The 22,166-nt window shown below is 39.7% G+C and overlaps 1 long non-coding RNA gene across 1 annotated transcript; it reads left to right on the forward strand.

Annotated features, from left to right (window-relative positions):
* The first annotated feature begins 14,781 nt into the window (after positions 1-14,781).
* On the forward strand, positions 14,782-20,088 carry LOC140195910 (uncharacterized). Its single transcript, XR_011885571.1, has 3 exons — positions 14,782-14,868; positions 16,563-16,815; positions 19,937-20,088. It is a non-coding gene; the product is annotated as an uncharacterized lncRNA (long non-coding RNA).
* The last annotated feature ends 2,078 nt before the right edge of the window (positions 20,089-22,166 follow it).

Genomic DNA, 22,166 nt, shown 5'->3' on the forward strand with positions numbered 1-22,166 from the left:
CTCCGTTCCAAAAGGATGCCTCCCTATTCTGAGGCTGTGTCCTCTGGTCTTAAACTTTCCCACCCTAGGAAACATCCTCTCCATGCCCACTCTATCAAGGCCTTTCACCATTCGATAAGTTTCAATGGGATCACCCCTCATTCTTTGAATTCTAGTGAATACAGGCCCAGAGCCATCAAACGCTCTTCACACGACAAGCCATTCAATCCTGGAATCATGTTCATGAACCTCCTTTGAACCCTCTCCAGTTTCAGCACATCCTTTCTAAGATAAGGGGCCCTAAACTGCTCACAATACTCAAGTAAGGCCTTTACAAAATCTCAATATTACACGTTTGCTTTTATATTCTAGTCCTCTTGAAATTAATGCTAACATTGCATTTGACTTCCTCACTACAGACTCGACCTGTAAATTAACCTTTAGGGAATCCTGCACAAGGACTCCCAAGTCCCTTTGCACCTCGGTGTTTTGTAATTTCTCTCATATCTTTTGCCAAAGTGCATGATCATGCACGTACCAACACTGCATTCCATCTGCCACTTCTTTGCCCATTCTCCTAATTTTTCTAAGTCCTTCTGTAGCCTCTCTATTTCCTCAGAATTACCTGCCCTTCCACCTATCTTCATATTGTCTGCAAATGTTGCAATAAAGCCATCAATTCCATCATCCAAATCATTGTCAATGAGTGTAAAAAGAATCGGTCTCAACACAGAGACCCCTGTGAAACATTACTAGTCACCGACAGCCAACCAGAAAATGTTCCCTTTATTCCCACTCCATGCCTCCTGCCAATCAGCCACTGCTTTATCCATGCTAGTGTCCTTCCTGTAATACCATGCACTCATAGCTTGTTAAGCAGTCTCTTGTCAAAGGCCTTCTGAACTGAAATATACATACAGAAAGCAGTGCAAAAAGAAAGGTATAATAAGACAGTGTTAATGGATTGATGGACTGTTCAGAAATTTGATGGCAGAGGGGAAAGAAGCTGTTCTTAAAGCAGAAGGCAAGTATTGATAGGATAAATGCAAGCAGGCTTTTTCCACTGAGTTTGGGTGGGACTACAACCAGAGGCCATGGGTGAAAACTGAAATGTTTAAGGGGAACATGAGGGGAAACTTCTTCACTCAGAGGGTTGTGAGAGTGTGGAACAAGCTGCCAGCACAAATGCTGCATGCGAGCTTGAATTGAAAGTTTAAGAGAAGTTTGGATAGGTACATGGATGGCACGGGTCCAGGTGCAGGTCAATGAGACTAGGCAGTTTCAGTGGACCATATAGGCCAAAGGGCCTGTTTCTCTGCTGTACTTTTCCATGACTCTAAGACACAGAGTGTACATCTTCAGGCTCTTGTAACTGCACCCTGAAGGAAGTAATGAAAGTAGGGCACATCCTGGATGGGGTGGGTCGTTAGGGTTGGATGCCACCTTCCTGAGGCACAACCTTTTGAAGGTGTCCTTGATGGTGGGGAAGATAGTACCCATGATGGAACTGGCTGAGTCTACAAACCTCTGCAGCGTTTTTCAATCCTGTGCATTCAAGCCTCCATAACAGGTGGTGATATAAATAGTCAGAATGCTCTCCACAGTACGTCAATAAAAAAGCACCAGAGCCTTTGGTGACGTACCAAATGTCCTCAAACTCCTAGTGAAGTATGGCCGCTGGCATGCCTTTGTTATGATTATATGTTGGACCCAGGATAGATGCTCTGAGATGTTAAAGCTGCTGACTCCTCGATGTGGACTGGTGTATATTCTCTCGTCTATCCCTCCTGAAGCCCATAATCGATTGCTTGGTCTTACTGATGTTGAATGCAAGGTTGATGTTGTGACACCACTCAGCCAACCAATCTGTGTCATTCCTACCAACCTCCATATCACCATCTGACATTCTGCCAACAACAGTTGCATCATTGGAGAATTTATAGATGGTGTTTCAGCTGTGCCTAGCCACACAGTCATGATTGTTGAGTCTTGGTGAAATGCAAATAGAGTTTTAATTATTTAAGGATAGTGTAAAGATGGTACCAATGGTATCACTTTGCTGATGATTAGCAGTAGATTAGTAATGATAAAGTTTGTAAAGTTCTGCTTTTAATAAGCAGTGGAGCAATTTTGCACATCATCAGATAAAATGCTAACTTCTTGAATTTATTCTTAGAAATCTGTCCACTGAATCTGCCCCAGGTTAAATCCAGGACAAGTTCAAAGACTCAAAGGAGAGGAACAACTGTGTGGAGAAAAAAATGTTCAGGTAGTTTGCATTTCCTGAATTAAATATACAGTATTTGGAAGTGTTAGATATCAAAGTACATACAGTTTAGTAATAGGCATCCGTTAGTCTCATGAGACCATAGATTTGCGCCTTGGAAGGTTTCCAGTGCGCAGGCCTGGGCAAGGTTGTATGGAAGACCAGCAGTTGCCCATGCTGCAAGTCTCCCCTCTCCATGCCACCGATGTTGTCCAAGGCAAGGGCATTAGGACCCATACAGCTTGGCACCAGTGTCGTCGCAGAGCAATGTGTGATTAAGTGCCTTGCTCAAGGACACACACGCTGCCTCAGCCAAGGCTCAAACTAGTGACCTTCAAATCACTAGACGAACGCCTTAACCACTTGGCCACACGCCAACAGTTTATGTCACCATATACAACCCTGACATGTGCTTTCACATGGGCAAACACAATAAATCCAAGAAACACAATAGAATCAATGAAATACTGCACCCAACAGGATGGACAAACAACGAATATGCAAAAGATAACAAACTGTACAAATACAAAATAGAAAAGAAAGCAATACCAATCAAGAACATGAGATAAAGAATCATTGAACATGAATCCAAAGGTTGTGGGAACAGATCAGTGATAGGCCAAGTGAAGTTATCCCCTCTGGTTCAAAAGCCTATTAGCTTTTAATAACTATTCCTAAGTATTTTAAATGATTCCGTTCTTACACCATTTAAATAAAAAACAGAGTCGCGGCCCGAAATATCGACTGTACTCTTTTCCATAGCTGCTACCTGACCTGCTGAGTTCCTCCAGCATTTTGTGTGGCTTAAATATTTGTATCATTATGTTTCATAGGTTTTTTATGTGTATAAATTGCAGAGGCACTTATTAATTGTCCAGGAACTGCATTATTGTGCTGGAAGGTGTTACTTAACCTGATGTAAAAGTATTTCGGTGGGAAGAACTTACCATCAATCAACTTATTTCACCAACTGAGTGAAACAAGTTGCCACTAATTGGTCGCATGGGTGTAATTGGGTGGCGAGGACTTGTTGGCCAAGAGGGCCCGTTACTGTTCTATATCTCTAAATAATTTTTCAAAAGATTGTTTCAGTTAAGTATGCACTTGACAGATAGAGCAGCCACTAAACCAGGTGATTTACTAATCTAAGGAATTTCTAAGGCTGTTGTACACTTTAACAAAAGAATTAAAGAGATACAGATAAGCAGTATTAATATTCCTTGTGAAATGTTTACCTGACTGAATTGAATGAAACACCTGGACTAAATATTATAAAAGAAAGCAATTTAGTATTTATAGCACAGTGGAATTGTATAGCACAGATGGTCACAGATGGTGGGAGATGTGATACAGAAATTAGATGAAGAATTGAGATTGCAAGATCAACGCTCTGGAGCCTGAGTGACGTGCTGTGTGGCAAGAGGTTGGATGTTGGGCTGCGTTATAGAATTTTGAAATGTTACGTCTGGAGCAGTCTGTTGTATGGAGTCAAATCGTGGACCTTATGCAAGGAAGCACAATGACGACTGGAGGCATTTGAAATGTGGTGTTTAAGGAGAATGCAGAAAATTAGATGGGTGATGAAGGTCAGTAATATGGAAGTGTTGAAGGGAGTGAGGAGAGAAAAGGAGTTGCTGAAGAATGTGCAGAAAAGGAAGCTGGAATATGCCGGGCACTTGTTAAGAGGTGGTGGACTGCAGAAATTGTTATTGGAAGGGACGATCGAAGGAAAGAGGGAAAGAGGAAGGCAGTGAACCACTTGGTACGATAATGTGAGGCAATAGACTGGGTTGAGTTATACTGAGGCCAGAAAAAGAGCGCAAATCGAAGAAGATGGAGGTGCATAGCTGCCAACCCCGGATTCGGGTCGGCACCCACTGACTGACTGGAAATGTCTTAATGATAAATACAATCATTAGTAGTTGATAAATAACATATTTGTCTAGTTGATGTAGACGATAAAAGAGAGCTTCAACCAATGAGACATGGATCACTTGAGAATTGAAAGTACTTCATTTGACAAAATCTTCCCATTTTACTATCTTTATTCAAAAAAGAGCAAGGACGTATCTCCATTTGTCAATATTGATTGTTCAATTAACACTACTATTTGCCAGTGGCTTAATGAAATTGAGAGAGGAGGCTGCATCACAGTTCGAGGAAAGATATTTAAAAAAGAGCATTCATGGGTTGATGGCCTTTACTGGTGACCCAATCAAACTGCAATTCATTAGCAAGGGCAAATAAAAATAATACAAGGACAAGTGGAACTGTCAGTCAGTAAGCTGACTAGTGTTAGAGTGGGGAAGGCTTTGGCTCAACGGGCTTAGTTGGGTAAGTTTCATCTGCATTCTTTGTCAGTTAGTGCAGTGCGAATGGCCACAGGGGCTATGTTGCGTTCTTTGTGTGAGATGTGGGGATGTGGGGGGACCTCCAGCCTCCTGGATAACCACATCTGCACCAGGTGACTAAGCTGCAGCTCCTCAGAAACGTGTTAGGGGACTGGAGCTGCAACTCAATGACTTTTGGCTCATACGGAAAACTGAGGAAGTCTAAGATAATGGTACAGGGAGGTTGCCACCCCTCAAATTGCAGGAGGCAAGTACGCGGGTGACTGTCAGGAGAGAGAAGGGAATGGACAGCCAATGCAGAGTATACCTGCAGCTGTTACCCCTCAATAATAGGTATACCACTATGGATACTGTTGAAGGGGAACAACCTACCAGGAGAGTTGTCGCAACCAGGTTTCTGGCACTGTGGCTTAGAAGAGAAGAAGGGTGAAGAGGACTGTGGTAGTGATAGGGGATTCATAGTTAGAAAACCTACAGCACAATACAGGCACTTCAGCCCACAAAGCTGTGCCGAACATGTCCCTACCTTAGAAATTACCTAGGCTTTACCCATAGCCTTCTTTTTTTCTAAGCTCCATGTAGCCATCCAGGAGTCTCTTAAAAGACCCTATCGTTTCTGCCTCCACCACCATCGCCGGCAGCCCATTCCATGCACTCACCACTCTCTGCATAAAAAAAAACTTGCCCCTGACATCTCCTCTGTACCTACTTCCAAGCACCATAAAACTGTGCCCTCTCGTGCAAGCCATTTCAGCCCTGGGGAAAAGCCTCTGACTATCCACACAATCAATGCCTCTCGTTATCTTGTACACTTCTATCAGGTCACCTCTCATCCTCCATTGCTCCAAGGAGAAAAGGCCAAGTTCACTCAACCTATTCTCATAAGGCATGCTCCCCAATCCAGGCAACATCCTTGTAAATCCCCTCTGCACCCTTTTTATGGTTTCCACGTCCTTCCTGTAGTGAGGTGACCAGAATTGAACACAGTACTCCAAGTGAGGTCTGACTGGGGTCCTATATAGCTCCAACATTACCTCTTGGCTCTTAAACTCAATCCCACGATTGATGAAGGCCAATACACCGTATGCCTTCTTAACCACAGAGCCAACCTGCAGAGCAGCTTTGAGTGTCCTATGGACTCGGACCCCAAGATCCCTCTGATCCTCCACACTGCCAAGAGTCTTACCATTAACACTATATTCTGACATCATATTTGACCTATCAAAATGAACCTCCTCACACTTAACTGGGTTAAACTTCATCTGCCACTTCTCAGCCCAGTTTTGCATCCCATCAATGTCCCATTGTAATCTCTGACAACCCTCCACACTATCCACAACACCCTCAACCTTTGTGTCATCAGCAAATTTACTAACCCATCCCTCCACTTCCTCATCCAGGTCATTTATAAAAATCACAAAGAGTAGGGGTTCCAGAACAAATCCCCGAGGCACACCATTGGTCACTAGCCTCCATGCAGAATATGACCTGTCTACAACCACCCTTTGCCTTCCGTGGGCAAGCCAGTTCTGGATCCACAAAGAAATATCCCCTTGGATTCTATGCCTCCTTACTTTCTCAATAAGCCTTGCATGGGGTACCTTATCAAATGCCTTGCTAAAATCCATATACACTACATCTGCTGCTCTACCTTCATCAATGTGCGTAGTCACATCCTGAAAAAATTCAATCAAGTTCGTAAGGCACAATCTGCCTTTGACAAAGCCATGCTGACTGTTCCTAATTATATTATGCCTCTCCAAATATTTATAAATCCTGCCTCTCAGGATCTTCTCCATCAACTTACCAACCACTGAAGTAAGATTCACTGGCCTATAATTTCCTGGGCTATCCCTACTCCCTTTCTTGAATAAGGGAACAACATCTGCAACCCTCCAATCTTCCGGAACCTCTCCCATCCTCATTGATGATGCAAAGATCATTGCCAGAGGCTCAGCAATTTCCTCCCTCGCTTCCCACAGCAGCGTGGGGTACATCCCGTCCGGTCCCAGTGACTTATCCAACTTGATTTCCAAAAGCTCCAACACATCTCCTTTCTTAATATCTACATTCTCAAGCTTTTCAGTCCACTGCAAGTCACCCCTACAATCGCCAAGATCCTTTTCCGTAGTGAATACTGAAGCAAAGTATTCATTAAGTACCTCTGAAATTTCCTCTGATTCCATACACACTTTTTCACTGTCACATTTGATTGGTCCTATTCTCTCATGTCTTATCCTCTTGCTCTTCACATACTTGTAGAATGCCTTAGGGTTTTCCTTAATCCTGTCCGACAAGGCCTTCTCATGGCCCCTTCTGGCTCTCCTAATTTCATTCTTAAACTCCTTCCTGCTAGGCTTATAATCTTGTGGAGTGGTCATAAGATTCAGTGGATGTGAAAGAGACACCCAGATGGAATGTTACCTGCCAAATGCCAGGGTCAGGGATGTCTCAGATTGAGTCCATTACATTCTAAAGGGGGAGGGTGAGCAGCCAGATATTCTGGTACATATTGGCACCAATGACATAGGTAAGAAAAGGAAGGAGGTCCTGAAGAGAGAATTTAGGGAGCTAGACAGAAAGCTGAAAAGCAGGATCTCCAGGGTAGTAATCTCTGGATTGCTGCCTGGGCCACACACTGGTGAGGGTAAGAATAGGACGATTTGGTGGAACAATGTGTGACTGAGGAACTGGTGCAGGGGGCAGGGTTTCAGATTTCTGGATCATTGGGATCTCTTCTGCGAAAGGTGTGACCAGTACAAAAGGGAAAGGGGAAATCTGAGGGGGACCAATATCCTTGCAGGCAAGCTTGTTAGTTGCATTCAGGAGGGTTTAAATTAAATTGGCAGGGGCAAGGGAACCAGAGTGATGGGGCTGGAGGAAGAGTGTAGTGATATGGTTGGGAAGGAGAGGCAGATGATAGGGCAAAATTGCAGCCAGTGGGATGAGTTACAGTGTAGAGTAGGGAATAAATCTAAAAAGGTGATGAGTACAGGACTGAAGGTGCTATATTTAAATGCACACAGTATACGAAATAGGTAGATGTTCTTGTGGTGCAGTTAGAGACTGCCAGGTACAATGTTGTGGGCATCATGAGTCAAAATTGAAAAAAGATCACAGTTGGGAGCTTACCAACCAAGGATACACTTTGTATTGAAAGGACAGCCAGAAGGCACAGGGCTGTGGTGGCTCTGTTAGTAAAAAATAAACTCAAAGCCTTAGAAAGGGGTGACATAGGTTTAGAAGATGTAGAATCATTGTGGGTAGGGTTAAGAAACTGCAAGGGTAAAAAAAAACCCTGATGGGAGTTGTATACAGCCACTGAACAATAGCCAGGATGTGGGCTACAAATTACAACGGGAGGGAGAACAAAATGCATGTCAAAAGGGCAATGTTATGATAGGCATGGGGGATTTGAATATGCAGGTAGGTTTGCAAAATTGTTGGTGGAGCAACACCTCATATTCCATCTGGGTAGCTTCCAACCTGATAGCATGAATATCGATTTCTCCTTCTGGGGGGAGAAAAATGTTCCCTCCCCCTCCCCTCTCTTTTGTTTCCCACTCTAGCCTCTTACCCCAGCTTCCCCTGGTGCCCCCTCTCCTTCCCTTTCTCCTATGGTCCACTCTCCTCTCCTATCAGATTCCTTCCACTCCAGACTTTTACCTTTCCCTCCTGCCTGGCTTCACCTATCTCCTTCCATTTATCCTCCTTCCCATCCCCCACCTTTTTATTCTGACATCTTCTCTTTTACTTCGCTGTGCTAGAGAAAGACCTCAGACTGACCGCCTGTTCATTTGCATAGATGCTGTCTGACCTTCTGAGTTCCTCCAGCAATTTGTGTGTGTGTGCTTTGGATTTCCAGCATCTACAGAATTTCTTGTGTTTAAAATCAGGTTAGTGCTGCATTCCAAGACAAAGAATTTGTCAAATGCCTACAAGATGGCTTTTTAGACTTGTGGTTGAGCACACTAGGGGATCAGCTATTTTGGATTGAGACAAAGTATGGAATAAAGGGAGCCTTTTCTGGTTGGTTGCCGGTGACTAGTGGTGTTCTGCAGGGGTCAGTGTTGGGACTGCCTCTTTTTACAATATATGTCAATGATTTGGATGATGGAATTGATAGCTTCATGGCCAAGTTTTAAGATGGTACAAAGATAGGTGGAAGGCTCAGGAAGCAGGGTGACTGCAGAAGGACTGGGACAGATTAGGAAACTGGGCAAAGAACTGGCAGATGGAATACAAAGTTGGGAAGTGTATGGTCATGCACTTTGATAGAAGGAAGAAAAGCATAAACAATTTTCTAAATGGCAGAAAATTCAAAAATCCAAAAATCCGAAGAGCAAAGCAACTCGTGCAGGATTTCCTGAAGGTTAACTTGTGGGTTGAGTCAGTGGTAAGGAAGGCAAAAGTAATGTTTGCATTCATTTCAAGAGGAATAGGATATAAAAGCAAGGATATAATGCTAAGGCTTTCTAGGCACTGCTGAGGCCTCACTTGGAGTATTGTGAGCAGTTTTGTGCACCTTATCTAAGAAAGGATGTGTTGACATTGGAGAGGGTTCAGAGGAGGTTCACAAGAATGATTCTGGGAATGAAAGGATTATCATATGAGGAGTGTCTGATGGCCCTGGGCTTTTACTTGCTGGAATTTAGATGAATGAGGATACATCTCATTGAAACCTATCAATTGTTGAAAGGCCTAAATCGGGTGGATGTGGAGAGGATGTTTCCTATAGTGGGGGAGTCTAGGACAAAAAGGCACAGCCTCCATTTAGAACAGAGATGAGGAGGAATTTTATCCTTTATCCAGAGGGTGGTGAATCTGGGGAATTTATTTGCCACAGGTGACTATGGAGGTCAGGTCATTGGCTATACTTAAGGTGGAGGTTGATAAGTTTTTGATTAGTGGGGGCATGAAAAGTTACAGGGAGAAGGCAGGAGAATGTGGAAAATGGATGAAATAGTGGAGCAAGCTTAATGGGCCGAATGGCCTAATTCTGCTCATATCTCTTATGGTCCTATAGCCTTATGATAAAAAAAAACACTAACCAGCTCTCTATATCCAATATACAGTATGCTATATACATTTTCATTGAAATGTTAATGAGAACCAGGCATTATAAAAGACCCTACCTTCTCAGCATGGGCTCCTGAAATGTATCACATCTAGTCATGCAACTTTCTTCAAAAGCAGACAGAATATAAATCTTATCAGGCCAAGATTAGATTTTAGACTAACATATAACATATATGGTTATAAATGGTTTTACTTACCCAAGGTCTGTGAATGAACAATAAATATTGTAACACAATGACATAGAATTTTCCCTGCTTTTTATAAAAGTTGGGAAAGTTACTATCACAAATTTCTTCACAATTAGTCTTTAATATGAAGATGCATCTGCTCTATCCTCTATCTAGACTTTCACTTAGTTAATTTTTATAAGTGAAAATTCATATGTCTGCTTCATTGAACACATGATTTTGTTTACATGTTAGATGCATAGTTCTTTGGATTACCACACACAAGATGGAGTTACAAAATTCTAAGTAGAAAATCCAGTTGATAAGTACCAGATAGGCTAATAATTATGTAATTAATACTTAAAGTTAATTTCTCATTTTCTGGTTCTGCATTCATCAGATGTATCTCTGGCAATGTTGATTTTACTGGATAGTGTTTTTGCTTGGTTCTGAGTGGCAATAAACAGAAAGAAGTGAATTTTAAGGTTGTTTTGTGGGGTTTTATGTTTTCTGTTTTAATGTATAACATGGGGTGGATCATCATCACTGGATTCTAGTGTTCATATTCGTAACAATGTACAGCACACAAGTTACAAATACTAGGACACAATCCAAGAATTGTTTGGCAATATCATACACTTGTAAAAACTAGCTCATGTTGTACATTAAATCAGAAGACATAGAACCCCACATCTAGTAACTAGATCATCATGTTAATTTCCTCTGATATACACTAGATCTCTTGTTCTACAAGCATTCATCATTGCCTTTCTTACTAGATTTTCAAAAGGTATGCTTAATCATTTACCTCCCAGGAGACCTACTCAATGCTGTACTGTCAAAATTAACTTTAATAGAAGTCTTGAAGCTAAGTTCAGATCTTAACTTGTTTATATAAGTAGTCAAGTAATTCTAAAAAGACTTTGCTACGAAATAAAAAGAATGAAAATTTCTTCAGAAATATTTCACTAAAATATTAAACTGGAATTTTTCCATCATCAAAATCATTCTGTTTTTATGGGTTAACGTAATTAATTCCAAGCAGGTAAGTTGTGCTTGTTAATTCCATTTGTTATTATTTAATTATAGATATTATGCTTTCAGTGAACACTATCCAATTTTTTTAGATGAATTACTAGGTCCTTTTGTAAGAACATTGTTTATTGATATGTATTATAGCTTTCAATTAATACTTGCTGTTGCTTTCTTCATGTGTCATTTTCTGTTGACTATATTATTGATGAGGAATTCTGAACTAACATATTAAAAACAGGCCATGTCTTCCATGAAGATTTTACTTGCATCGAGAGTTAATGTAACTTCATTCCAAGGGTCTAATGGCATGATCCAAACTTATCTTGTATACTAATTATTTATTAGGCTGCATTGTTGGTTTAATATGATGAACAGGTAGTACATATACTGCTACAAAAATGTCAGAAAGGGATGATGATTTTGCCCACTACATTATGCAGCATTGCAGAAAACTCTTGATTTATTTTTGAAATTTTGATATTCTTTCTATTAAAGCTAACGAGGAATGGAATTATGGTTTGGAAATTCCTGCCTTGTGAAAATCAGAGTCAAATGCTGCATTGCTCATGTTCCGGAACACTGCATGACTATTGACTCTGGTTTAAGATTTGCATATCTTGTAAATTCTGTGTCAGCTTCTGCATGCGTTGTGGACTTTCTACTGGATTATTTGCACAAGGTCAATATCTAAAGGTAACTGTGGTTCTGAGTCATTTAGACAACAGAGTCTGAAAGTTCCCTTCAGACTTTGGTATCACCAAAAGTGCAACAGGATGGATATGAACATGCAATTTAAATGGAACCCTCTGAATGGTTGGCATACAATATAAATAATTTGATTTCTTCTATTGATTTTTTTAAAAATCTGTTTTTGCATTAATATTACAAACATAGTCCAGAACAGTGGATGAGTTATGACCATGTGATGAATTAGATGTGCCTTGGGTCAACCATCTCATCAAAAATATAATGCTTTTATCAGGAAAAAAATACTTTTTTCCCCAGTTATTAGGTTTGTTTACGAGGATGCTGCCTGGATTAGAAGACAGGTGCTGCGGGAGAAGTTGAACAAACCTGGGCTATCTTTTGAATGGCAAAGACTACAGGGAGACCTGATAAAATTTGAGAGGCGCAGTGTGAGGAAGGGGTGTCAGAGGGCATGCATTAAAATTGAAAGGGATTCAGTCCAAAGGGCAATTTTCTGTAAAAGGTGGTGGTTGCCTGCAACATGCTGGCGGGGTGGTATTGGAAGCAAATATGATCGGCCATTTAAGAGGCTTTTAGATAAGGAACGTGAATTTGCAGAGAATAAATGGATATGGACACTATATAGGAAGAAGGGGTAAATTTAGTTAAGCATTCAGTTTGACACAGCATCATGGGCTAGAGAGCCTGTTCCTGTGCAGTCTTGTGCTTCAGTTAAGATGTGTAAGTGGAGGTAAGTCAATGCATACCACCTGCATTCTGCACACAATTAGATATTTCTCCTTTTTTTTAAAAAAAGGAACAGGACAGAAGATTACAAAGTTGTTCAATGGATCAGAAATGCAAGAATTTAGGAAATTTAAATGCGGCTGCCCTCACCACAAATGTAACGGTCTGTGTGTAATAGTCTGTGAAGACTGGCATTTCCACCATGCTGTAATTTCTTTGTGTCAGAAGTACAGCTACTTTAATAACAAAACAGTAGATACTGAAAATCTGAACTAGATACAGGGAATGCTGGAGACGCCCGGAAAGATGAGCACCATTTGTGGAGAGAGGAGAGCTGATTTTTAGTTCACTGACCTTTCATCAGAACCAACGCCATATGATTAAAAAGGTCAATGACACAAAATAATGAAGGATCTTGGTCCAATACGTTGACTGTTTATTTCCTCCATGGATGCTGCATGACTTACTGAGTTCCTCCAACATTTTCTGTGTGTTTTACGAGGATTCCAGCATCTGCAGAATCTCACAGCCTCTATAGAGAGCACTATTACTGAATCTGTGTTCTGAGGAACAAAGTACTTTCCATTCCTATAAGATGATCAGCATGAAGACTGCTAGAAATACTCTTGCCTAATTATCAAATCATAAAAGGTAAAATTTAGGCTACATCAGTGTTTCAAAATCAAATGCAGGACGTTGGTATACACGAAGCAATGATTCTGTAGGGGTGGGGCAGGAAGGTAGTCTAATTATTACCCCTCAGTCATTTGAAATATCTTCAGGAAATGACTTTGAGGAATGTCATCCCACCATGTATATAAGCATGAACATGCTTATGCACAAAATTAACTGAATTACTGCTGAGATCATTAAAAAGAATGTTCTGGAAAATGTTTAACTCTTTCCGTTCTTGAGGTGCTTTTTCACTAGTAGTTTTTGCGTATAGGAGGAATTCCCTGTAAATTTCTCCCACAATCAATGCAAATCATTGTTGAATATCTCTTTTCATTGTCACCAAGGTGGGTGTATAGATTTCTACGTTTCTGATTCACTTGTGTTTCAAAGTTTCCACTTTGATTTTGATTGAACATCTTGTACTGTACTTTTCCAAGCTTGATTTTTGATATTATACTTACAGATGCTGGATGTATAATTTAATTAGTTGTGACATGTAAAAATATTTCAATATAACTGTAAACATTATAAAGTATGAACAAAACTTAATTTAAAAACAAGTTCAAAATACAGAAATGGAGGTAGGAGGAAAACACATCAGTGAAAATTTTATCCAACCTTGGAGTTTAGAATTGACAAAGATATTGCTATGTGAGTTTCTAAGGGTGAACAACACATATGTTATCTTCCACTGAATGTACAGTTGGTTTCATTAGGGAAAATGTGAAGTATGGTATGTTGAGGATTTTGCCTAAAGATGTAATGAATAGATTAATTGATTGGACATATTCGCTAACTAAGTCATGAAGAATAGCAGACTGCACATTTAGCAGCAGTTGGAAGTTGGCTAAAATGAATTGATTTAATTTAGAACTAATTTTGACAGTATTCTGCAAGAAGGTTACATACAATCTCAGTTCTTAGTTTCTTATAATGTCAATTTCTTTTATGCGATTTGCAAGATGTAGATGTGCTTTGGGATGTTATGAATGAATTGTAATCGGGTTTTGTAAGAGGAGACTGCCTACCACTTTAGCCTAAAATATGCACCAAATCTAATGAAAAAAAAACTTATTTCTGTAAAAGTACAGTAACAGCAATGTGAGCAAAAACAACATTGTAGGTTAAAAATTAATCCTCCATGGGATTAGGAACATAAGAATTTAAGTAATGGGGGTAGCAGAAGACCATCTGGTCCCTCATGCCAGCTGCAATTCATTATTATCAGAGCTATTATTTGTCTTTGATTCACTTTGTTGTGATAACCCTATATCTCTTTATTTCTTAAATCTAAAAATAAATCATTCTTTTGTATCATGATATAATTAACTGTTGAGCTTCCATAACTCATGGAATGAATTCCAAAAATCCACTCCCCTTGCTGTGGAAGAAAAATTCTCCGCTGTTTGAATGACTGCCGTTTAGTTTTGGCCACTCCATCCCTGCACGTATCCAAACAAACCCTTCAGAGTTTTGATGTTTTAATGATATCACCTCTCATTCTTTTAAACTCCAGACTACTACTACGTCGACTCAGGCCTAGGGGGCCGGTGTCGGGCAGGCTCCAGAATAGAGGTCAAATTTGGTTAATCCTTGATGGAACAAACTTGCTACCTAAAGAATCAGTTTCCCTCAAACTCAAGTCAACCTCCTTTAAAAAGGGAGGACAAACCTGAACACTATTACATAATTAAAGCAAGATTTTTTTCCATTCACTTACTCAAATCTCCTTGCAACAATAGCTATCATTTGCTGTCCTAACTTACTTAAACTGCATATTACCTTTCAGTGTCCTGGGAAAAAGTTGGCTTTGGACATTAATGCTCGAAATAATCCTGTAACCCTGGAGCCTGTGTGGAAAATTAATCCTGAGTGCAAAAGTGTAAGCATCTATCAGGCTAGTATCCTCAATACATTTTTTATGCATGTAAATTCTACTTCTTGCATTTGAAAAAAGAGGGAAAACGAATCATGTCTCAGTACATTTCTTTTTTTCACTTGTAACCAATGAGGTCCTTCAAAGAATGGGCCTGTATTCCACATACGAGGGGTGATTGATAAGTTCGTGGTCTAAGGTAGAAGGAGTCAATTTCAGAAAACCTAGCACATTTATTTTTCAACATAGTCCCCTCCTACATGTACATACTTAGTCCAGCGGTCGTCGAGCATACGGATCCCTTCGTTGTAGAAGAGGTCCACAGCCGGGGTGATTGATAAGTTCGTGGCCTAAGATAGAAGGAGATGAGTTATTAACTTCAAACTTTCTGCATTATCACTCAAAGAGTTGAACTGCACGTGCAGGTAACGAGAGAGTCTTGGACCTCCAGGTGGTCCACAGCAGGGGCGATTGATAAGTTTGTGGCCTAAGTAGAAGGAGATGAGTTATACAGCTCTTGTTACATGCATATGCAGTTCAACTCTTTGAGCGAAAATGCAGAAAAAGTTTGAAGTTAATAACTCTCCCTTTAACATCTCCCTTTACCTTAGGCCATGAACTTATCAATCACCCCTGCTGTGGACCACTTTCTGGAGGTCCAAGACACTGACTTCTACAAAGAAGGGATCCGTATGCTCCACGACCGCTGGACTAAGTGTGTAAATGTAGGAAAAATAAATGTCCTGACGAAGGGTCTCGGCCCGAAACGTCGACTGTACCTCTTCCTAGAGATGCTGCCTGGTCTGCGGCGTTCACAAGCAACTTTTATGTGTGATGCTTGAAATTCCAGCATCTGCAGATTTCCTCGTGTTTGCGAAAAATAAATGTGCCAGGTTTTCTAAAATTCACACATTCTACCTTAGGCCACGAACTTATCAATCACCGCCCGTTGATTACACTGACATACCTCAAACTATCAGTTGTTTCAACTTGCTTTATGACCAATTCTAGAATTGCTCAGCTGCAGGGGAAGAAGAAAGCAACAAGGTTAATTAGATTCTCAAGAAGTTCAGCATTTCTGTTGATGACCGAACTATCTATCTACAATTCCCCAGCCTGGAGTAGATGGGTTAGGGCAGGCACCGAAAAGTGAAGGACTAGGCTAAGAGCTGCAAGTAAGCCAGAAAACAGTTTACTCCATTATCGGCTGGGTGGATATAACTAAAACGGCAAATATACCGTACATAATTTTCAAAAATGTATTTATAAAGCCTAATGACGTAAATGAAGCTTTTAGTAATATAAAGATCTTAAACTATAATTAAAAAAACAGTATTCAAAATGTTGCCAGCTTTTCAAATGGGTAGGTTAACAAGGTGCAAGGAGGGAACATAGAGCCAGCAAAGACAAGATGGTGGACAGGAAGTTGTTAGGTGGATGCTGATACAGGAGACTGTAGATATTTAAATCTGCATCAACAGGCAACCTTCTGGAGGAACTTAGCAGAACAAGCAGCATCTGTGGGAGGAAAGGAATGGTCCACTTTCAGTCCCGATACAGGGTTTTAACTGGAAACATCAAGTTAATTTCCTCCCACAGAAGCTGCTTGGCCTGCAAATTTTTGCACTAGGTGGATGCTATATGACTTGGTTTTCCTATATTAAATTATTTTATTTTATCTTTTATTTTTATTTATTTAGAGATACAGCCCTTCCCGCCCAACGAGCTGCACCACCCAGAGAGAGAGGCCACCTTTGGTGAGGGTCGACCATGAATGTTGCATCCTTGCTGTCTAGATATGTAAACCTGGTGATACAGCATGGAGAGCAAACTGTTGCCCATGATGTAAACTTCCCCTCTCCTCGCATCTGATGAACCCAAAGAAATGACAGAGACTGATGCAGTTCACCCTCGGCAGCATCGCAGGAGTTACCAATCAGCATTGCACTCAATGTAGGTCTGTCTCAGGAATTCCAGCTCCAGATTTTTCCCTTGAGATTTACTCCTGAATCCTTTCCCTTGAGTGGGTATACCCACAAGACAGCTAAGGTTGAGATTAGAGTTTTCCTCCTTCTAGGTGAGCTGCCAACCATGGCTGACGAGCCACATCTGCTTGAAGCAACTGGTTTTAAGGCACCAGTAACCTGTATTTTCCCCTTCTCCTGACAGTAGAAACAGTTCCAGCAGGCTTAATAGCTAAGCCACATGTGAAGGCCAGGAGCTGGACATTGTTGTCAGAGGCTATTTGAGTTGCATGCATTTGGGATCATTTAATAGGTCATGGGAACTTATCCCCATTACCACCTCTAGCTATTAACAATCTTAATGGACTGCCCAGCAATCCACCTATTTAACCCTAGCCTAATCACGGGATAATTTACAATGGCCAATTAATTGTCACGTTTTTGGGAATGTGGGCAGAATCTGGAGCACCTGGAGGAGAACCACACATTCATGGGTAGGATGTATGAATACCTTACAGACAACACTGGAATTTTAACTCCGATCTCCAGTTCCCATGGTGTAATAGCATCCCACTAACTGCTTCTTCGATGGATCTTTAATGTAGGAATATAAAACCCTAGTCAATAACACAGAAGTGGACTTTTTGGCCCACCATGCCAAAACTGCCATCAGTTAATTACAAAGTCAAAGTGAACTTATTATCAAAGTAGGTATTTGTCACCATATACTACCCTGAGAAATAAAGAAATACAATAGTCATAGAGTTATAGAGTCTTAGAGAATTACAGCACAGAAACAAGCCTTTCTGCCCATCTAGTCCATGCAGAAACCATTTAAACTTCTTACTCCCAATGACCTGCATCTGAATCATTGCCCTCCATATCCCTACTATCCATGTACCTATCCAAATTTCTCTCAAAAGCTCGCATGGACCACTTGTGCTGGAAGCTCATTCCACACTCTTTCAACCCTCCGAGTGAAGAAGTTTCCCCTCAAGTTCCCCTTAAACTTTTCACCTTTCACCCTTAACCCATGACCTCTGTTTGTAGTCCCATCCAACCTCAGTGAAAAATGCCTGCTTGTATTTACCCTATCTATACCTCATAATTTTGTGTACCTCTATCAAATATCCTCTCAATTTTCTACATTCTAAAGAATACAGTCCTAACCTGTTCAATCTTTCCTTACAACTCGGGTCCTCCAGACCCGGCACCATCCCTGTAAATTTGTTAGCTCTGTTAGCCCGGCCACTGTGCCACCCAGAGGAGAAAGATTACTTGCTGTCTACCCTATTTTATATACCACAGTCAGAATCTGCTCAACCTTCCCTGCTTTGTGGAAAACAAATCCTGCCCATCTGGTTTCTCCTCCTGACTGAGGCAACATCCTGGTGAATCTCTTCTGAAGCCTCTCCAGTATAATTACAATATTTCTAGGAAATGACAACCAGAATAGTGCACAGTAACCCGGCTGTGGTGTGATGTTTATTATAACCTCCAGCTATTGTAGTCTATGCCCCAGCTGATGAAGGCAACCACCTTACCAAGCTGCGCTGTACTCTTCAGGGATCCTTGAACATGTGCACCAAAGTCCCTCTGTGTCTTAGCTCTAATACACTTTGTGTACATCCTTGGGGCTTGCATCGATTGATATCGACTTATTTCTGGGCTTTGTAGGTTGGGTGGGTTTTTTCCTTTTTTCTTATTTTTTTTATCCCCATTATGGAATTCTGGAGCGTACGCAAATTATTATTATTGTTGTTTATCTCCACCATTCTTGACTACCTTATCCTGACATGCGTCTAACTACTTCCTTTAGATATGAAGTCTCATGATGATATTTAAACAGTTAAATGCTTTAAGTTGGAATGTCCGTGGTTAGAATCATCCTATTAAGCGTAAGAAAACATTCAAAACTATTAACCGATTCCAACCTGATATAATTTTTGCACAAGAGACGCATATCAGGTTATGTGATAAAAACTGATTTTTTAAATTTTGGAAGGATTCTCAGTTTCATGCAAATTCTCAAAGTAAAATTAGAGGTGTTTCCATTTTTATTGATTCCAATATTCCTTTTAACCAGGAGGATATTATATTTGATATCAATGGTAGATTTTTGATTGTTAAAGGAACAATTTACAACAGGAAAATGGTTTTGGTTAATATATATGGACCAAATGCTGATGATCCCTCATTCTTTAAAGATGTTTTTGCTCTATTACCTGATCTAAATGAATATATGTTATTAATGGGTGGTGATTTTAATACTTGTTTAAATCCTTTAATAGATAAGTCATCATCCAAACATCAACTCCCTAATCGCACTGCATCACTTATTAATTCCTTTTTAATTGATTATGGCTTAATTGAAGTTTGGAGACATATGTATCCTAGTGATAGAGAATATTCCTTTTTCTCACATGTTCATAATAAATATTCGAGAATCGACTATTTTATAGTCGACCCTGGACTTCTATCTAATGTTCAGAAATGTGAATATGATGCAATTGTTATTTCTGATCATGCTCCCTTAAATCTAATATTTGATTTGAAAGATGTTGCTTCTACAAGACCACCTTGGCGTTTTCCAGAACATTTGTTACAAAGCTCAGAATTTGTTGAATTTATTGAAACTCAGATAAAAGAGTTTTTTCTCTTTAATAATACAGGAAACATCTCAAAGTTAGTAATTTGGGATACGTTAAAAGCTTATTTACGTGGTCAGATTATTTCGTATTTAGCTAAGCCAAAGAAACAAACAAGAATAGAATTAGATAAAATTTCTAAACAAATTAAAGATTTAGATAACATCAATGCAACCTCTCCGAATGTTGATTTGTTTAAAAGAAGAGTGGAATTACAATCACAATATAATTTATTATTAATTTATCCTATTGAAGGATATCTGCTTAAATTGAAAAGTCAGTTTTATATTTTTGGGGATAAAAATAATAGGCTCTTAGCTTCCCAATTAAGGGCAGCTAGAGCTAAAAGACAAATTTTAAAGATTCATAAAGATAATGGAGATATAGTAAGTAATCATGAAGACATTAATAATATTTTACAGGATTTTTATTCTGATCTTTATAAATCTCAATTTCCTGCAGATTCCTCCAAAATGAAGGCTTTTTTACATATGATTAAGTTTCCTCAAATTACTGTTGAAGATCAACAGATCCTTGATGCTCCAATTACTGAGCATGAAATTCAGAAAGCTACGTTGTCAATGCAATCAGGTAAAGCTCCTGGACTTGTTATTCGCTAGGATTTTACAAAAAATTTAAAAAATTACTTTCTCCATATCTTTTGGAAATATTTCATGAATCCTTTGAGAAGGGTAATTTACCTCCTTCTTTTTATGAAGCTTCTGTTTCTTTAATCCTTAAGAAAGATAAAGATCCTACTGAATGTTCATCATTTCGTTATTAAGTGTGGACACAAAAATTCTTTCTAAGATAATGGCTAACCGTTTGGAAAATATTTTAACGAAAATCATCTCTACGGATCAAACAGGCATCTGCAGATTTCCTCGTGTTTGCGTTATTAAAGGCCGTTACTCTTTTTCCAATGTTCGGAGATTGATGAACATTAAATACTCATCACTGTCCAAGTTACCCCAATGTGTTATTTCTCTTGACGCAGAAAAGGCATTTGATAGAGTTGAATGGACGTATCTGTTTAATGTATTAGAAAAATTTGGCTCTGGTAATAATTTTAATAAGTGGATTCAAATGATCTATAAGAAACCTATTACTACTGTTATTACTAATAATTTCAGGTCCCCTTTTTTTCACTTTCACGAGGTACTAGACAGAGATGTCCATTAAGTCCTTTATTATTTAATCTTGTACTGGAGCCTTTGGCTATAATACTCCGTGAAGCTAAAAACATTCATGGTATCGCTATAAATGGGACCATATATAAGTTTTCTCTTTACACAGATGATCCTTTGGTTTATATTTCAAACCCGAAGAGTCTATTCCTAATCTTTTGGAAATATTAAATGATTTTGGAAAATTTTCAGGATATAAGCTTGCTGTACTCTTCAGGGATCCTTGAACATATGCACCAAAGTCCCTCTGTGTCTTAGCTCTAACACGCTTTGTGCACATCCTAGCCTTAGTCCTCCCAAAATGCATCACCTTGCACTTTCAAGATTAAATTCCCCTGCATGTTTCATTGTCATCAGTATCATCTGGTGGCTAAAGATTAATTTATTGCCAATACTTGGCCAACCTTTGCGTTTTCTGAGAACATACAAATTGTACATCCAAGTTATTGATGTCTGTAACAAAGAGTTCCCAAACACCGGTTGCAGGCTTTCAATGTGAAAAACAACTCTCACCCGACCAGTTTTAGATTCAATTTGCCAAAATCCCTTGAACTCCATAAGTTATATCCCTTTTGGATCAGTTTCCCATTTAAGACCTAGTCAAAGGGCTAACTGAAACAAATACCTTGATATGTGGGTACAGCAAGTAATTAGCAAGGCAAATGGAATGTTGGTCTTTATTACAAGGGACGTGGAGCTGAAATTATAGAAGTCCTGATGCAATTTTATTGGAGTACTGATTGCAGTTTCGGTCTCTGTACATAAAGTACTGTGTATATTTGTTTTGGAGACAGTATGAGAAGATTCACAGGCTAGATTCTGAGATGAAAGGAGTTGATGAAAGAAGCAAAATGGAATAGGTTCTCATGGAGTCATAGAAAGATGCAGTATGGAAAATGCAATTGAGCAAATCCATACTGACCACCAAGCATCCATGTAAACTCTTGTCCCACCCCAACCCATCTTATTCTCCCCAGTATTCCTAACGCTTATAGGGCATTTAAGAATGAGAGAAATCTCATTCCTTCACCCCTCTTCTCATTGCTACCATCAGGGAAGAGGTACAGAAGCCTGAAGACACACATTCAATGTTTTAGGAACAGCTTCTTCCCCTCTACCATCAGATTTCTGAATGGACAATGAATCCATGAACACTACCTATTTTTTGCTCTCTTATTGCACTACTTAGTTAATTATTTATATAAATAAAGTATTTCTTATTGGAATTTATATTTTTATTATGTTTGCAACGCATTGCTACCGCAAAACAACAAATTTCACGATGTATGCTAGTGATATTAAACTTGATTCTGATTCTGAAAATTCAGAAGAGAGTTGACAAGGTGAGTGGTGAGAGTGTATTTCTCCTGTGACAGGGCATCAGGCCTTGAAAGAGTGCATGGGGAGAGAATGTTTCCGATGGTGGCAGAGTCTAGGACCAGAGGACACAGCCTTGGAATAGAGGGATGTCATTTTAGAACAGGGATGAGGAGGAATTTCTTCAG

Source organism: Mobula birostris, chromosome 4 (assembly GCF_030028105.1).
Source record: "Mobula birostris isolate sMobBir1 chromosome 4, sMobBir1.hap1, whole genome shotgun sequence".
Taxonomy (NCBI): Eukaryota; Metazoa; Chordata; class Chondrichthyes; order Myliobatiformes; family Myliobatidae; genus Mobula; species Mobula birostris.